This window comes from Myripristis murdjan, chromosome 23, assembly GCF_902150065.1.
Source record: "Myripristis murdjan chromosome 23, fMyrMur1.1, whole genome shotgun sequence".
NCBI lineage: Eukaryota > Metazoa > Chordata > Actinopteri > Holocentriformes > Holocentridae > Myripristis > Myripristis murdjan.
In genome coordinates this window covers 6,569,986-6,582,584 of record NC_044002.1, presented here as the reverse complement: position 1 = coordinate 6,582,584, position 12,599 = coordinate 6,569,986, and positions in this window count along the sequence as shown.

Below are 12,599 nucleotides of genomic sequence, written 5' to 3'. Positions count from 1 at the left end.
GCCTCCACACCTCAGGTCAAGGCTGAGGGGCCAGCGCTCTAGAGGGGTCAGCCAGGTCAGAGTTCTCCTGTGAATACTGGCACCCCTGAATGGGACTGATTGGACAGGTTTGTTCAGCCAGTAATCAAGCGAGATGAAGAACCTTGCAGCTGGCCTCACTACTCTGCGGCAAGGTTATTACCTATGGAAAAGCTTTTGTGAAGTTGCAAGGTGGGGTATGTGTGTATGTGAGTGGGTGTGTGGTACTTCTATTCTTGTGACAGCCAATTTGAGCATTAGGGGCTTGGTGTGAGGACATTTTTGCAAAGTCCTACAGGGGGCTTGTTTAGGTTTTGGATATGGATTTAAGTTTAAGATTAGATTTTATAGATTTTATATTTTTTTCACACCAAAACTATTCACACCAAGTCCACTTTGCAGCCTTGCCACTCTGAGTCGAAACTTCTGGTATCTGTGTCTCTGAGGTCTGGCCGATGTCCTGAGCTTGTCTCCACTACACAAGCAACAAATGTTCATGAAGAGAAGCTCGCCATCATGGATTCCCATTTTGTCAGCAGTTGATTGCCATATTAGGTCTTTTGTTTGGCTTGTAAGCAGCTTTTATGCCTTCTGTCATAGTTTTCTATTCTCAGAGACCAAGGACATCAACATCTTGAATGCCGATTCCAGACACATGACCCTAAAAGCTAATCTTAATGGCCAGTAACTTTTCTTGCAGCCTCTGAAAAAAAAGTTCAAGCTGAGGAGTTCATAGAGATGTGTCGTTTTGTTTTAAAATCTTGTCATACATATTTATTTGGTGCTGAAAATTTGGACTTGGTGATGTGAGTAGACCTTAAGTTAAGGGTGAAGGCTAGGCAAGTAGTAGTGAGGCTTTCGGTGATTTGGTGAATATCGCCAGTGGAAGGCCCTCATAAGGATAGAAGCAGTGTGTGTATGTGTGTGTGTGTGTGTGTGTGTGTGTGTGTGTGTCTGTGAAGAGGGTGATTAACAGAGAAAGCTAGTGTGCTAGTTGTGTTTGTGGGTGCAGTGTGTTTTCAGTGCGTCCTGGTACAATCTGTCGTTTTGTTGTTCCTGAACGTTAGCCAGGTTCTTTTTTTTTTTTTTTTTTTTTTTTTTGCTTTGTGCAGAAGTGTGTTTGTCAATGCAAGTGCATACAAGTGTGTGTGTGTGTGTGTGTGTGTGTGTGTGTGTGTGTGTGTGTGTGTGTACACATGCATGCATGTGTGTGTTTGCCACCTTTCGCTCAGACACTCATAACCGTGGCCCCTCATTAGGCTCTGAAAGGACCTAACTAGTCATAATTGTCCCCCTCTCATCCAACACTGACCACTTGCCAAAGGATTCCCAAAAATAGAGACTCCTCACTGTGTGCACGCCCTTCCCTTCAATCAGCCCTCCCTCTCCTCCCCTGTACATACATCTTCCTGTGCTCAGCCACTCATCCATCCATTCAGCTCTGTGACCTTCTAGGCTGTCCCTGTCGTCTGTCAGCATCCCCTGCCATGTGGCTCATGTTTGGAGTAGATGATTGTGTTGCCACGGGGAGGAGAAAGCATATAGAGAACATGTACTTCAGCACAACCAGCAGATGTAATCATGTTTTCAGTGCAGAGTTGAGTGATGCCCTGTTGTTAATGCACAATACCAAGTTCTGAGTACACACTGTAAATGGTTGAGTACACAATTGGGTAAGATTATAACTTTTTATCAAGCTTTTTTTCTTCCACCTTGACCTAGTTTTAGAGGTAGTTAGGTCCATTTTGTGGGCAATTTTGTGATGAAACGTTATAAAATAATACATTTGCATCACATGGTGGCAAAGCTCAGAAGAGGTTGGTGCCATTTTCTACTTTTGGTCCCCAACCAGTTCATCAATCTACCCCTCAGCTGAGCTTTTTATGATATGGGTTCTTATAGATTTCATTGTAGCAGAACATAATCCTCTACTGCCAGTGTCACATTTTCCGCTGCATCAGGCCTTGTGCCTGGGTGTTATCTGATCAACCATGGATACATTTTTGTCTTGCAGATTTTTTCTTTTTTTAATTTCACAAGAATATTTTGAACTTTGAAGGATAGCTTTGACCGAGCTCCCGTTAATTTTTGATCCTCGTTGACCACGTCAAACACAGGACCAAGAGTGAAGCATGGAGAACACAGAGAGGCTGATGTCAGGTATGGTGATCTCTGTGTGGCCGCAGAGCAGCAGCTAGAGCCTGTTAACCAGCGACTTACTGTGGCGTCAGGGACTCTGGGGGCCAAGGTCTCTGATGAATGTCAATGTTGATAGGGAACACCTGGCAGCCTCAGGGCCAGCCTCACCTCAGCTCCACCCCCCAGCATGCAACTCTGCACCCTGGCCCCACCGCGATTACTGTCCTATAGCAGTGGGTGGAGAGCAAGCTGAGCGTGTGTTTGCTCTGTTGTTTTCAACCTGATGAATGACCCCTGCAAAAATAATTGAAAAAAACAGGCCTACTCTGAATGAAAGAAAGACCAGCCGCTTCAAAGAGAGAGGAAGAGTGTGAGGGGTGAGAGAGGCGTGCATGAAGGAGGATGTTCCTAGTGCACGTTAGGGTACAGTGCCTTTTATGTAACCCCTGTTTGCTCAGCCTTTGCTCTGGAATACCTCTGTGTATTTACCATCAGTCCAGAATGACTGGGCAAACAAACAGCTAGCCTATTGATGAGCAGCAGCGTGGAATATGCCTGCTGTACACAAGAGGGAAAAAAAGGAGGGGCAGAGGGAGCGAGAGAGCAAAGTGAATCTGTCAAAGAGTCTATTATATGGTGTCCAAACAGAGAGGGCCCTCCACAATGGCCTTATTAATGGCACAATGTCAAGGAGAGGCAGGGCAATAATAGCAGATGATTTTGCTTTGTAAGGTTATCTCTGGAGATCTGGCATGGCAATATAGCCAATGATTTGGACTCTGGGGGCTTATCAGCGCGGATCTGGGTTTTGTGTTTTGTGGCGGTAGGTGATTGTACGTGGGCGTGAGTGACTCGGTATGAGCGTATGTGCGTACGCGTAGTTTGTGGTTTGTGGCGAGGCCGGTGGCGAGCAGCCAGAGACAGGAGTGTGGCCACTACGTGTGTCTTTGTTTGTTTTCCTACCAGATAGCTACCCCCCCCCCTCCAAACACCCGCCGGTCTTTTTAGAGAAAGTGAGGGGGAGGAGTCGTGTGTCCAGGGAGCAACAACAGTGCCTGCAGGAGAATGCTGCCAAATTCTGACACCCTCTTTTATATTGTACCCACTCAAAAGAGACCAGTGCATGCTGCCAAATTCTGCTCTAATAAAGAATGTTTTTACTCGGCTTGTACAGTACACCCTACACTACAACATGCTTTCAAGGAGTCATTTCTTTTATCAGCCTTTAGTTATAATGTGGGGCTTGCATATAACTGTTCTCTACCGGACCATTTCAGTGATTTTGCATGTTTTGCGTAATACACACTTCCTATAGATGTGAACCTACATACAGTTTTATTTATGTTGGTTACTAACTGACATGTAAGTTTACAGAGGTTATACCCACCTTAACTCATTTTCCTTGTACTTGTATCCACAGAATAGAGTTTGCCACCTTTTTAGGCTGAAAAAAAAAATCTTTATAATAGAAATTTATAAAGTAGCATCATAGTAACTAGTATCAAACTGATGCAGTTTATATGAGGATAAGAAAATGGATGGCATGCTTTATAGCAGTGATAATGGATATTGTTCATAATAACATTGCTGATTATGAGGTCATATTTACACTACAACACTGGCTGTTACATTTCTTTTTCATTTCCTTTCTGAGCACCTCGAGCAAACTGAAATAATGCAAACATCTTGGTGTTAAAATATATACAACCACATGTAAAGCATGCTGTTTATTGTTGATGAGTGCATTTGAGCTTTTGACTGCTCTTGCACAGTTCTTTCCATTGCACCTCCTGCTGGCCCACTGCAGCCCAGTGTTTTTCCTGCAGCGTTCAACTGCCTGCTGTAGTATTTCAGGGTGTTTATCAGATAAGATCCAGATCTTCACCTTTGATGTGTGCCTTTTCTAAACGCCCCACAATACCTCATTCTATACTATTGTAAAATGACACGGTTGGCCTGGTTTATAGGTCTGCTTTTGCATTCAGACCTCTCACCCTCTTATCTTGCAGCAGTCTCAACCATATTTCATATTTTATGGCTTTGGTCAGCCTTTGTCTCATTGCGCCGAGGCAATAGACTTACAGGATCATCACATTTGTCGTATTTAAGAACTTAAACCCAAAACATCCCATAAACCTATTTCTCATAGACACCAAGCTTGGTGCAGTTAGAGCTCTGTTCACTCTGTGTTTATGTCTGTGTGTGAATACAGTTGTTCCATATTCGGGCTCTTAATCACATACTTTAGGGCTCTATATGTGGGGCATGTTGCACTCTGACATTCTCCTGCTATTAAAAAGGGGGTCACCTCCTATCCGCTGCTGAATGTGACCTTTGTTAGAGGAATTATAGGACACTATATATGTGATGATGAGCAGAAACAAAAGTCTGGGATTAAGCGGGAAAGAGAGCAACAAACAAGCGAACATGTAAAAAAAAAAAAATACAATAGACCCCTGTGTGTGTGTGTGTGTGTGTGTGTGTGTGTGTGTGTGTGTGTGTGTGTGTGTGTGTGTGTATTTGTAACCTTCATCCTGGCGCTGACACTGTTTGACCAGAGGTTGATAGAAAGACTTTGTTTTGCAGTTGCATACTTTTAAACTGCACTGTAGACTGTGTTTTATTTTTAATTGATGTATTTCATCACCAGAATCTTATGTTTTTTGTTTTTTTTTAATGGGTTGGGACATTAGGAGAAAATATAAATCATACACAGATGAGTGCCAGCCTTTGGCGAACGAGCAGTCGGTGTGTTTTTCATCTGTCAGCTGTGGACGCTGAAAGTGATGTCCAAGTGTGTGTTAAATGAGTTGTGACCCGAGGCTGTTTGCAGTCTGCGGACCGGTGCACGAGCAGTGACTCTGAAGAGAAAAGGAACAAAACAGAAAAACAAACGCCGGTGAAAGAGTGAACCTCCCTGCTCATCATCATCATGGCCCCATTCTTCCTCTCTCAATTGCTACTGAATCGCCTCGGTCTCATTACAGATTATGGCCTCAACAGAGTGACTCTCCCCTTTCTCTCGCCTTTCTCCACACAGTCCCTCTCTTGATTAACATTTTCTGCTAGGCTTCACACCAAAGGCACAACCTGTGTGCTTTAAAGGCAGGGTGAAAAAAAAGCCATCAAGCGCTGGAGTGGAATCAGATAAGGCTATCAGGCAGGAGGCTTTACTGCCTTGGCTTTGTCCCGCTCCTCCACCCGCCTTCGCTTCCTCCCTCAATCTCTCACTCCACTGCACCTTTTGTCCAGCTGATTCCCTGACGGAGCGCTCCCCTCAGCTGCAGACCCCCCGATCTCCTCCAGCAGCTCTGCAGGCCCTGCAGTGTGTGTGTGTGTGTGTGTGTGTGTGTGTGTGAGAGAAAGAGAGAGAGACAGCAGCAGTGTGTGCAGAGACGCTGAGAGAACAAGCAAGGCTATGGTCAGGGATGTTGTGAGGGGGAAACCCATGTGACCCAAGTTTGCTCACCTTGGTTTACACACAGTTGTACACTGACATGCATCACAGCATGCATCACAGCACTTTATACTTTGTTTATTTTGCACCGCACTTATGCATTTTGGAAGGATTTTAATGTTATTCCTTTCTTTTTTTTTTTCTTATAAGTTTTCTCTCAGTAATTTTCATGTAATTTATGTTGAACTGCACTTATATTGCATTTAATATTGGACTTGTTTTTTTTTTGTTTTTTTTTAATTCAGGGTGGTGGGAGTGTCTCCATCTCTCTCCTTGATCTGTTAATTTCATGGTTTTTATTCTACTTCATTTATTCAATTTCATCCTATGTGCTTCATTTTTTATGCAATTCATTCATTTTTCACATTTCTTTTTTGTGCCTGATTTTGCGCTGCTTCTGATGTCGTTGATGGTATGTGACCTAAACTGAAAGTGAAAGTAATACTAAATTGGTGTAGGTTGCAGGATAAAAGGTCATTTGTCATTTTTCAGACAATGTTAATAATTCTTCCTTCTTTTGGGAGTTGTTTGTTTCATGATGATCACAACGCAGATGTCACTCACCTTTTTATCGCCCACTGTATCACTGGCGGTGGCGGTGGTGAAGACATAAGAGCCCCAGTGAGGAAACAGCAGCAGCAACAACTGGGGCTGAACCTCAACTTCAGCCTGCCTTGGTCTAAAAGAGAGAGGGTGGATCCATTCACTCTGTCACACAAGCTGTCAGTTCACTTTAGTAGATTGATCAGTGCACTGATCCAGTGACTGTGTGAATGTGAATGTGTGTGTGTGTGTGTGTGTGTGTGTGTGCGTGTCTTTTGAAGAGTGGGCTAAAATCCCTGCCCAGTGTTAGGCGGAGCGGCTGTGTGACTCCGGATCCCAGCGCAGCCCCTCTCATCACAGATATTTGCAAACAGATGTACGGAGCGAGCCCGCAGGTTTTTTGATCAATCAAGCTTTAACAAGTCAAGTTGACTAGATGCGAATGTAACATTTTGCATGTGAATGGACGAGGCTGCGGAAGGCCTGGTTTTGATTAGGCCTAAGCAGATAAATGGCAGATTGAAGCAGCCCCCTGCTATTGGGGAGAAGCCCCAGAGGTCCAGGGGTTTAAGTCCAGACTGATATCAACTCTGATGCTTCTCTTTCTTCTCCCAGCCAATGAATAGATCCATTATTCAGCAGACTCATTCTCATCTACTGAATTGAAGTGGCAGCAGCTGAAAAAAAAAAAAAAGGCCCAGTTTTCTGACACTTTTCCTCTGGTCACTCTCCCTCCTACATTTGCCCACTGAAATATTCATGGCTGTGGTTAGTTATCAGACTTGATGGGCTATTGTTGCTTGCTTTTCTACTTGTTGACCAGTGCAGGTGTATTTCCAATTTCCTACAATTTCCAGTCCTACCAAGTACACAGTAGGCATTTCCCTAAAGGTGTCTGCTCACAGTAAATTAAAGGGAAAAAAAAAAAAAAAAACATGATGTGGTTCCACTCAAAACCTTGACCACCACTTCTGCAGCGTCTCTTCCTTTTTCTCTCGGTTTGAACCCTTTGAAATCCAGGATCCTGTGGGAGTAGGGCTTTTATTTATTTGGCTTTTATTTTATTTTTAAGTTTTTGTTTTTTTTTTAAATGTATTTTTATGTATTTTTTAAATTTTACATTTGAAAGGCTTTTAATTTTGTTTCTTGTCATTTGCTTTCTCAGTAATTTTCTTGTAATCTTAAATATGTAATCATAATAATATTTCTGGTAATTTCTTCTTTGCTAATTTTATGGTCATTTTTGTATCTTTTTTCTAATATTGTGCTCAGTTTTACTGTAGGTAATTTACTTTTTTTCCCCTTAATTTTTTGTAAATTTTCTGATCATTGGATTTACAATTTGTGGCAATTTTTGGATAAACTTCTTGGAATTTTTCTTTTCGTTTCTTTTTCCTCTCCCTCGCTCTCTCTCTCTCTCTCTCTCTCTCTCTCTCTCTCTCTCTCTCTCTCTCTCTCTCTCTCAAAAGAAATCAAGTGAATATGTTCAGGCTTCAAAGGGTTAATAAAAGGACCTAGCAGCCAAGTGTCACCCCCCACCCACCCCGCCTCCAGACCACAAACTACTGGAAACCCCAGTGAACTGCTTGTCTTGTATTGTGCCCCCTCCCTGCAGTGCTAGCAGAACGGAGAAACCCTGCTCAGTCAAAATCTACACCACACACACACAGTTCAACATCACTACATACAGCAAAAACACACTGAGGTAGGTCAGTCTCACAGAACCGTGTTGAGTGGTCTGAGCAGAGGTTTCTGTGGTGAGGCTATCGAGTGCATATGGATTGGAGTCAGTGTAGAGGTTTGTGTTTACTCTCTGCCTTCCCTTCTCTTTGCAGTTGACTTCTTGGCAAAGTATTGCATTTTCAGCCGGGAGAAGCTGGCCGAGTACAAAAGAGCTTTTGAAGCAGTAAGTGAAAGGGGATTTAAATGCTTTCTCCTCCCTTCTCCCTGTAAATATTCTCTGGCTCTCTCACCAAAACACAAGCATTGTGAGTTGCTCATGCTTCTGAGGATGAAGATGACGGTCTTCCTTGCAGGTGGACGGCGACGGCGACGGCTATATCTCCTGCTTCCAGGTTCTACTTGCACTTAAAAACATTATTCCCCCTGAATTGCTGTCTGATGAAGAAGAGATCTATGTTTACAGGGTATATTGTCTGTATATACACACATTCTCACATGTAAATGCTCATGTACAACGCGCACCATGGCTAATCAGCTGATCTTTCTTCAGATCCTGGAGATGGTGGATTTCAGGGTGACAGATGGACTCACAGACCTGAGGCTCTTCGCTGTGATTGCTAGCCTGGCACAGAAAATAGCTGCCATGGAGTAAGTAGCCCGGGTCACCGCAACTCCTCACTTGACAATGAAGCCGGAAGAGGTGTCACTGACCTCCCATAAATAAGAATAAGCGTGCCTATGCAAGTTTGTTCCAGTGATTTCAGCGTCGTGTGGGGCTCTCTCTGATCTTGTGTCTTAGGATAGTTAAAATGAGTTTTAGATGTTGGAGCTGTGAATTTGGATGTCACAGCACATGAGACAGGACGTTTGCATGTGCATGACAGAGAGAGAGATAGTAAGAAAGAGATGCCTGTGTGCACGTATATATGACCCAATATGCATAAACTTCATGTTAGTCAGGATCACTGGGCAGGCAAAAGACCATCAGACTGATTAAAGTCCTGTGTCGCAACATTATGCCCCATATGCCGCAGATTCCCACACACAGCGCTTTTCTCCTGCCCTGGGGTTTATGACTTCTTACACACAGAAGTGTGTGGAGCCAAGCCTACTCCGGAGGTCCTGGCGGGGCGGGGTCAGGGCCTGCTCCCAAACCCTACGACCCAGAGTGAGAGCTCCCTCTCATTGAAGACAGGGCCAGGGTCATGGGTCCTCTGATTTACGGCCAGCCCATTGTGGCATGCAGCAGAGGAGAAGACTGACCGCCTCGCTAGCCAGGGCGTCTGCTCTGTGTAGAGGCAATCATGGCAATGATAATGAAAGTCCAGCATGTTGAAATTCTTTCCAGAAAAGCATCTCGTTTTGACGTTGTATGCTAAAATGGCAAAAGATCGCCGTCCATAAAACCATTCTTAAACTTGGAGAAAACAGTAGCATCTTACTCCCCTCTCATCCCAGCTGAGCTAAATTGATCGCATTACCTGTTCTGGCAAATCCTGCCGCATGTAATCCGAGCTTTGAAATGACCCGCACCAGTCGTAACACAATGGGTCTTTCTGATCATGCAAAGCTTAGAAATCAGCTGAGTGTGTGTATCCTAAAAAGTGATCTGCTGCTCCTTAACGACATATTTTTTTGTCTCCCAGTTTACCTCTTTCCTATTATCCTCACCAGTAATTGTGCCCTTCCCCCTCTTTCTCAACCAAGCTCACTCCTCTATTCATCTTTAACTCTGTCTCTCATGTCTCTGGCTCTGTTGTTGCCTCCCTCTCACCCGATGTGCTGTGGTGTGTTGGCCCTTGACTCAGCCCATCTGTCCCTATATAGTGCTGTGCTGTTTGCTGCTCCGAGTCCATGCACCTCACACAGCGCCACATTCCCTTAGGGCAAGTCACATGACCTGCCAAGAAGCACATTGCCATACAGCAGCCAACAAGATTCCCAGACTGGACATCAGTGAAGCCGTCCCAGTCATTCTGAAAAATCTGTGGCTTTGTCATCGCCACTTGTGCATGTCAAATTTGCAAGCGTTCATGTTTTTTTTTTTATGAATGTGCATGAGAGTAACAGTAAATCGGCACCTTCCTGGAAATCCACTGGCCAGAGTGAGTCAGCGACTGAAGTGACTGAGTGCTAATTCAGGAAACATGAGACAGCAGAACGAAGGCCTGCACTGTCCAACAATAATTGTCCCTCCTTGCGCTCCAAAGAGTTTAAAGGAGGCTCTTTTCCAGTCAGACAGGCGCGTCTTCCCTCCCTCAGATACTGTGCTGCGATGCAGGGTGTGCCCGTCTGGAGATAGCGGCACCACAGCCCGCTCAAAAATATCCAAAAACAACTCCGTTTTGACGGTCATTCAAGAAACTGGGTCAGAATATGCGTTTGCGTCCCAACACCCCCACTTCACTGTAGCCTACTCTGGCCTAGCACTGCCGAGACCGCCAAATTTTTTGGCATTACGTAAGCGAGAAGTCTGCTGCTTTGGCCCAGCGGGGTGCCAGAGGAGGGCCAACAAAAGAAAATGGGTTAGGCTGCTATTATCCTCCCCACAGTCCATCACCGGTCCCCTAGTCCCTCGTTTACGCTAGCCATTATCACGCCAGTGTCCTTAGCGCACCAGCATTTGGACTCTTTTACTGCAAACCAAGTGCAATTAATGATCATTAGCTGCCCTGTCTCGCTTCATCCCCATCAAACCCCTGCCCGCACCCTGGTTGGTGCACAAGGGCCAATCAAAGCACTGGGAGCACTCAGGCGTGTATTGCACTTGATGGCCTAGCGCTCGGCCATTCTTCACCCTAACAGGCCATTCAGCCGGCTGTGAGGAGGGGCTCGTTAACACTGGGTGCTCGTTAGAGAAGAGACGACCGTCGCTGTGCCACACGCTGGACAGGAGAGGTTTGTTCCAACACAATCGGTTGTGTCTCCCTCTAATTATCCGTGCGGACCTAGATTTTGTTGGTCAGTGAGTGGTCACATTGCACCAGAGCGTGCCCCAGTCCTGTATTCCCCTCCCTCTCTCTCTCTCTCTCTCTCTCTCTCTCTCTCCCCCTGGCTAAAACCTTCCCACCAAACCCCGCGCACCCTCCTGCAGCACCCCCACACCGACCCAAACCAGAGCAGTTTTATCCGTTACTGTGGCGGGATGTCCCCGTGTGCCCATGCATTGTTTGGCAGCGAGGCCACTGTGAGCAACCACAATGGGCTCAGAACACTTTACCATCACATCGCCCCAAACACAGCATCGCACGGGACAGACCCGCCAAAAATCACCCGCCACAGCGCCAGATTGAACTGTCTACCGTGGCTGACCTCTGTGTTTACCAGCATGGACAGAATGTGCCCTGATATTAGTGGTAAAATGAGCTTTGTTGTGTTGCTGTAGCAGGTCTGATTTGAACAGTGTTGTCCTTGGCCATTATTCTGCTCATGGGCTCATGTATGGAGCCAACTTTCAAGCATTAATTATTTTGCTCTTTCATCACAGTGACTTTATGCGATCCCTAATTGGCAGCATGGACTTCCGCTCTCTAGAAGTGAAGCTGTTCAAAGCGAAGGTAACGTTAACGTTTGGCTCGCGTTTGGAAATTTCTTGAGTGACAGTGCGGTTCTAATGTAAAGAGCAAAGAACACAAGTCAGCATAACTTCTTCATACCATCGAAGCTGCTCAAATGTCCATAAGCTGCACCTGATAACCCCTGTGCAGCCTCAGATTAACGACACACATTAATCACATTTGCGCCACAAACAGTCCCTCTCGCTCTTTCATGCTTCCGCGGCTATAATTACAATGAAATAAATACTGGTAAACACTTTGAAGAGCAATTCCAAAGCATCCTTTGTAAAGCTAGCTTTTTTATGAGAGGCACTTGGTCCTCATGCATAGAAATGAAGGAAGCAAGCCGGAGAAGAGAGAAAGAGAGAAAGAGAGCGAGAGCGGTGCTTTTCCCTTTTCATAGATTAGCACGGCCCTAATCTCATTAAAGTGCCCAGCAGTGAACATGCCGTACACTCCGCCCAGCCCTGTAATCAGCCTGAGACACACAGCTCATCTCAGATGGACCAGGGCTAGCCTACCAGCTGGCCGCTCACAACCAGCCCCTGCCTTCATTCATACAAGGAGGCACTGAGCAACTGAAAGGCAGAAGGAACATGAAAGCCTGTGGCCATGGGTGTGGAAACTGAGCCCTGGCCAGGTAGGGGAGGCTTTGTAATTATAGAGTTGTTAGGGATAGGGTTGTTAACTGGAGAGGTTGGGGGGAGAAATGGGCTAATTGCCAGAGGGATTATTCCCCTCTCCCTTCCCCCCTTACAATTATTACCTAGAATGCATTAACTCTGCAAACAGGTGCACTCAAACAAGACTAAAAACAGGCCGAAGTAACCTGAGGCCACCCTAAAAGGAGCACACGTGCACGCACACATACACACACAGAAGCACACGCAATCAAGTACTTCTCACATGCACACAAACACACACACACACACACACACACACACACAAACAGCTGCACTGACAGCAACCAGTATTTCTTGTTTTAAATCCATATGTGTTTTATTTATGAATATGATTAATATGTGAACTGCCCCCCCTCCCACACACACACACACACCCTTCTACAGCAACTGTTCCTGTTCCTACTGGAGGAGCAGGCAGGGGGCGCTGCAGCCCAGCAGGGCTACATCAGCGTAGAGCAGCTGCTGGTGGAGCTGAAGGCCGGGGGAATCCACCTGGAGCAGAAGGAGGCCATCAAGCTG